Source organism: Eptesicus fuscus, chromosome 20, assembly GCF_027574615.1.
Source record: "Eptesicus fuscus isolate TK198812 chromosome 20, DD_ASM_mEF_20220401, whole genome shotgun sequence".
Taxonomy (NCBI): domain Eukaryota; kingdom Metazoa; phylum Chordata; class Mammalia; order Chiroptera; family Vespertilionidae; genus Eptesicus; species Eptesicus fuscus.
In genome coordinates, this window is record NC_072492.1 from 40,148,771 (window position 1) to 40,155,388 (window position 6,618).

Below are 6,618 nucleotides of genomic sequence, written 5' to 3' on the forward strand. Positions count from 1 at the left end.
CAGGGACGAAGGTCCTGGCCCCCTGCTCCCATTCACACACCTCAGGCCACAGCAGAGCCTGGGGAGCTGGGGAGAACCGGCCGGGAGACAAGCCCCAGGTTGCCATCTGGTGGTAATTCCCCAGGGAAGAGATTTGCCCAGGTAACCTCTAGGTCAGGCTCCTTTAAATAGCCCCAAATTGCCTTTGACACAGGCAACCTGGGGTCACTGCTGGGGGAGAAAGACCCAAGGCTTTGCAGGCCACACCCCCCAATGGCACTACCTTGAAGCCACTTCTGGGGCGGAGCCGTCCAGCTGTGCAGCAGCCCTCCACGGGCATTCCTGGGGTGGTGCTGCTGTGGGTCCCCGGGAGGGGCAGGGAAGGGGGTGAAGGAAGTAGGGGCAGGCCCTCCCTGACACAGGCCCTCCCTTTTTCTTTTAGAAAACTCCAGACGTCTGCCTCCCCCCACCACCACGACTCACACACACACAAGCCTCTGTTGATCTCCAAGCATGAGCATCATTGTGCAAGACGAGAGCTCAAGGTTCAAAGGAGACCTGGTGGGGAAGCTTAGAGAATGCTACTCCCCAGGCCCCACCCAGCTATGGATCTACACACACACACACACACACGCACACACACACACACACACACACAGCAGAGGGATGGAGCATGCAGGTGCCTGGGCCCTGTTTGGAGCATGGCATCCCTCATGGCATCAGGTCAAGGGGGTGGGCAAGCTGCCTGGCCTTGGGCCTCTCACTCAGAGCCAGGCCCCCCAGGCTGGCCAGGGAGCTGTCAAATCCCCCACTACAGAGACAAATGGAGCCGTCAGAGAAAATAGCTTCTAATGGGGAGCAGGAGCCAGGCTGGGCTGGGCTGGGGGAGGACTCTGCTGGCCAGATGTGAATTCTTCACTAATCACACCAAATTGGCCCAATTTGTTCACTGACACGCGGGGGGACCAGCTTCATCTTTCTCTCACCGAGCAGGCTTGCCTCCCTCCCGCATGGAAGCACTTTTGCTCTAGGGATGGGGCTTGGCCAGCTGACAGGCTGGGAGCAAGGGGGTGAGGCCCGATTACGCACCCCCTCCCTGTAGGAGCTCAGGAGTTGCCTTGGGCTTGCCTCCCTTCCATCTCCGCCGGCCCCCGGAGCCCTGGGTGCTGAGGGCCACACGGTTTAGGGCCTCGGGGGAGGGGTTGAAGGAAAGAAGGTGTCTGGGGCATCTGCTTCCTTGGAGATGAAGGTCATAGGCAGGAACTGGAAAATTGGGGACATTCTTGGAAAGAGCAGGGAGGGGTCTCGGGAGAGGCTAGGGGATCATTTAAGGCAAGATGATGTCATCTCTTGGAGGCTGCAGTGTATCAGGTCCCACTAGGGCCACAAACTCTGAGCATGCTGGTGAGGAGAGCCCTTGCCCCCCTCTCTCCAACAGGGGTGAGCCAAACTGACCCCTGAATGCTTATTAAAAAAAAACCAACAACCATGCCCTGAAAATGGGGCTGTAGCAGGGGGGCTGCCAGGGCCTTTGAGGACTTCCTCACCCACCTTCCCTTCACCTGGGTCTCTCTCTCCCCAAGGCAGAGCAAAAGGTGACAAGGAGATGGGCATCTGCTTTGAGGGTTCTGGGAGGTAGGGTAGGAGTGCTGATGCGGGGATCAGCCAGGACAGGAGCATAAATGGAGGCCCTGGCCTCTGGACCGCTCTCATTCCTGTTCTGTGCAGGGAGCACCTACACACAGGTTTGGATGTCCTAGCCCATCATCCAAGGTCCATTGTCCCCCCATTGACCCAGGCTCAGGGCTGTTTGGGCAGAGAGTTCTGGGGTTCTGGGGTCTAGAAAGGGGGTTATGCCAAATCCCCCCTAGTTTCATGGAGGACTCATTCTTGGGAAGGGGGGTCTGGCTGGAAGAGAGCCAGAACTGGCCTATTAACCTTGGGGCCCAAGGTTGGCCCTGACTTCCTGCCTGAGGACCGGGGAGAAGGTGAAGGACTTCCAGGTGCCCCAGTCTAGCCAGCTCCAGGAACGCCTCTCCTCCTCATGCCCCATTTTCTACTCCTGCTTCCCACCACCTCTGAGCTGAGCCATTCCTGCCCCCTGGGGATGGCCCTGAAGAACTTTCCCCAGTCACCTTTCACCCTGTTCCAAACCTTTCCTGGCCCAATCCTGTCGTCATCAGTGCTATGACCTTGGGGGGAATTCCACTCCAGGAAACCAGGGAGGGTAGGGCCAGCCCTGAGGGGGAGATGGGCCACCAGGTTCTGGGAAGTCACCTGGTGTGATAACCTGTGGGGCCAGGTATGGCCTCCTCCAGGAGGGAGGAGCAGGTGGGAGCTGGAAGCAGGAAACTCAGCAGTTGGACAAAGATGACAGAGGCAGCTGAACCCTGCAGGTGAAGTCAGAGGGCACCCTGGGAGAGAGAGCAGCGAGGAGAAGGATCAAGGTGCTGAACAGCCCCATCCTGCTCCATCAACAGCTAGATTTGGATTCTCAGTAACTCCTGCTCCTCCCTACCTCACCTGCCCCCCTATTGTTTCCTGGCTAACCAGAGCGCCTCCTCCTGGTGGGGTCAGAGACCTGGCCTCCACAGGGCTGAGCAGAAATAGAAAGGGAGGAAGGCAGGACCTTGGCTTCTTGTAGAAACACCCTTTCCCTTCTATTTGCTTGCACAGTTCCTAGTTGATTTGAGGACTTATCGTCCCTAAGAATAAGAGTTCTTCCTTCGACTCAAAGAGTCGCACTGACTCGAGTGTGAATTCTAGTTCTGCTGCCTGCTTGCCCTGTGACCACAATCCATTATTACATAATTCTGAGCTTTAGGGAACCTCTCAGAGCCTCAGTTCCCTCACCAGTAACGTGGGAAACCTACCCCAGGGGGCACTGGGGGAACTACAGTAGATCACTTAAGCCTTTTGCGTAGTGGCACCTAGCGCACAGAGCCAGCTGACTCAGTATCTGTCGAATGAATGAGCGAATGAATGAATTCGGAGGGTTCTCTATTGATACCTTTTGCCTGATTTCCTTACAGATTTCTGGGCACCGTCTGGCTTTCCAACAGAACAGGGGCTTAACCCCTCCACGTCTGTGTCCTCGTCTATAACATGGGAAACGCTGAAGAGAGCTCCCTCGCGGGGTGATTGTTAGTCCAGATAGAAACCTCAGGGCCGTGTCTGGCACTTGGAAGAGTGCAGGGAATGTCGGTGTTGTCAGACTAAAGCCACTTTGTCCATCCCCCACCACGCAGAGCAGGCCACTTCCTCCAGCCCACACCACCCTGTCTCCACAGGACCAGGAAGGCGGTGCCCCAGGGCCTTCCTCTCTCCCTAATCTCATTGCCTTACAGGCCCAGTCCTCCCACAGGGGAGATCAGAAAGCCCTTTGCTCAGTCATCTCCTCTCAGAAGTTCTCTCTCCAAGACCTGGAAACTCCAGCAAGTTCCTCAGAGCCCTCCCGGCCCCGCCCAGGCCCTCCCCTCAACCCCATCTCCAGGATTCATTGGTCCTGCCCTGCTGGAAACCAGCGACCTCCCGCTCAGACCTCCTCCCCACCGCCGCTCTGGCTGGCACCTGGGCCAGTCTCTCCCAGGTGGCGGGGCTGTGCGCAATGAGTCTGCAGCGGGCCTTGGGAGGAGTGCTGGGTGCCAGGACCAGCCTGGGCCGGTGGCTCAGGCCTCCTCTTGCTGAAACCTGCCACCTCCCAGGCCCTGTGGACACACACTCATCCCCTTCCCTTCCGCTGCCACCAAACACCTTTACCTAGAAACCAGCACTCCCTCCTCCCCTCCTGTCCTGGAAGGGCCCTGCCAGCTTGGGGCCTGTGGGCCGGGCCTGGCCCTCTCTCCACAGGCCCTATGGCTGACCTACCCCCATTCTGAGGTAGCCCTGTCCCAAATGGCGGGAGAGGACACACGGAGGCTCTTGGCCAGCAGTCTTTCTCCAAGTTCTCCCTGGGGGGCCCTGAAGGAGCGGAGCTGGGTAGGGGGAACACCACTCACGGCAACTCACTCCTAAATATGTTTATTTCAAGCTTCTGGTTCACCCTTTGGGACATGGGCATATGCACATGCATATTTCACTCCATATTATCTCCAAGTTCACTTTAAAATAAAAAGCCAGATTCTAGTTAAATTATTTTAAATATATTTTTTTATTTTAGTTTTTAAATATATTTTCATTGATTTCAGAGAGGAAGGGAGAGAGAGGGAGAGAGAGATAGAAACATCAACGATGAGAGAGAATCATTGATTGGCTGCCTCCTGCACGTCCCCCTCTGGGGATCGAGCCCTCAAGCCGGGCATGTGTCCTGACCAGGAATCGAATCGTGACCTCCTGGTTCATAAGTCGATGCTCAACCACTGAGCCACGCCAGCCGGGCTAAATTATTTTTTTCTCCTCCAAAAATCTTTGGGTCAAACAGACATAGAAATATGTGCAATGGCTTTGGGGATCCCCAGCACGTCGCGTGCGGCCCGGGCACATCAGCGTCTGTTGGAGAAGCTCAGGCTGAGAGAACAGGAGGCGGGGAGGTCTGGGCGGAGAGCATGAACAGGTGGTGGTCAGGGAATGTGGGGGGAAACTCTGGCCACTGTTCCTGGGGACTGGCCAGGTCACTGTTTCTTCTCTTCCCTTGCTGCTCTGACCTGGTCTGAGACCACGTTCTTCAGCCCCAACTCCCAAACATGCCCCATTTCTCTCCGATTTCCGCCCCCAGTGGGGTTTTCCGCCTCTGCCGGGCGCCAACACAGAGCCTGGCACAGCCCGCATCTGCCCGCACAGCAGCGTTCTTCATCTCCCGCCACTCGGCGCCTTGGTTTCCTCGTCTGCAAACCTGTGGGTTGAACTTAGGTCTCCAAGAATCTCACCCTGCTTATGGGAACTGTAGGTCTCACTAGAAAATCAGCTTTCTTACTTCCAACTAATATTCTTCCACTCATTCCACAAGCATGTATTGAGCAGCTACATGCCCTGCTCTGTGCACGGAGCTGGGGCAGCAGGTGAAATGCCGATGTGGGGATCAGAATTACCTTGGAAGCCCGCCTTCCTCTTTTTGTCGCATATTCTCAGCGACTCTCAAAGTAGCAGGGCCTGCAGAGGCCTGGTGAGGGGACCCCACCCCGCCCCGCCCCTCCTCCTGGGCTGAGCGAAGGCCGCATGTGGACGCAGAGAGCGCTGTGATGAAGCACGCAGGCTGAAATGCTGGAGGCCAGGTCCACATCCAGTCCCTGCACTTGTTGTTTAACCATGCCTCAGTTTACCCCTGTAAAATGGGCTGCTCCCTCCACTCCATCTGGCCTCTTGCCATGCAGCTCTCCTGAGCTCTCTCTGCTCCCACACCCTGGCCTCTCGCTGTCCAACCTGCCAGTAGCTAAGCACATGCCCACGTGAGGGCCATTAACTTTGCTATTCCTTGTGCCTCGATCGCTAGACCCCCCCAAATTCAAGTGGCTGGCTCTCTCATTTCACTCAGGTCTCTGCCCAAATATCACCACCTCCAGGAGGCCCATCCCACCACCACTCTCTGCCCCTTTTCGACGCTCCAGGTTTCTTCAGAGCATTTATCACTACCTGACATTACATATCCATTTTCCCACGTGTCTGCTTTCTCCCTCCCTCGCTAGACTGTAAGCTCCAAACACACAGAGACTTTGTCTGGCTTTTTAAATTGTGATTCCTGTATCCCCAGTCTGGAGCAGAATAATGCCTGGCACCTAGTAGGCGCTCAAACATTTTTTCCTTGAATTAATCTTGAATAAATAAGTAATGGAAACTAAATGAGCTACGGCCTGGGAAGGGCTTTGCACCATCCCTGGCCCATGTAAGCGGCAATAAATGGCGACTTGTGTTCTTCCACACACACCAGCGGGCCTGACTGACAAAGATTGGAATTTCATGAGGAGGAAAACAGCATCCAGCCAAAATTACATATATACATTGCTTCATGCAATAAACATTTCTGTTGCTGTTTCTGTCATCCATCTCGATTAGAAGATGCTTACGCCACTGTATGTGCTCCAAAAACCCAGCCTGCTCAGCAACTGCCGGCTCTTCGTTTTCTTAAGCCCCTTCTTCCCGTCGCTGAGTGAGCTGTTTGGGAGAAATCAGGGAGATGTCACGTCTACGGCCACCTGGGCCTGTGGGAGACCCCTCGCAATGCTGCTGATCAGTGATGACGGAAGGGGAACACCTGCTTCAGGGGTCTAGTATGACCTGTGAAGCACAAAGGTCTCTCCTCTCCTCCCCTCCCCTTCTCTCCCCTCCCCTCCCCTCTCCTCCCCTCTCCTCTCCTCTTCCCTCCTCTCCCCTCTCCCAACAGGGCTGTGGGGCACAAGCTGGACGGTGACAGTCCTGACCGGTTTGAAGGGCCTGCCCTCGGTGGCTACATCATTAGATCAGCACTTACTGGGCCAAGCTCCCTAACACCCTAACAGACAGGTGGGGTCAATAGCCCTATTGACAGCTGGACAAACAGCCTCGGGAGAGGTCAAGCCGCTGGCCCAGGGCCAGAGCACAAACCCGGTCTCCGCCCCGGAGCCATCATGGTGGGCAGTAATGTGGGCTACCAGGAGGAGGGGTGTGGCCCTCGGGGCGGCCTTCCAGGGGGGAGAGAAATTCACAGGGTTGGGAAGGAGAGTGGGG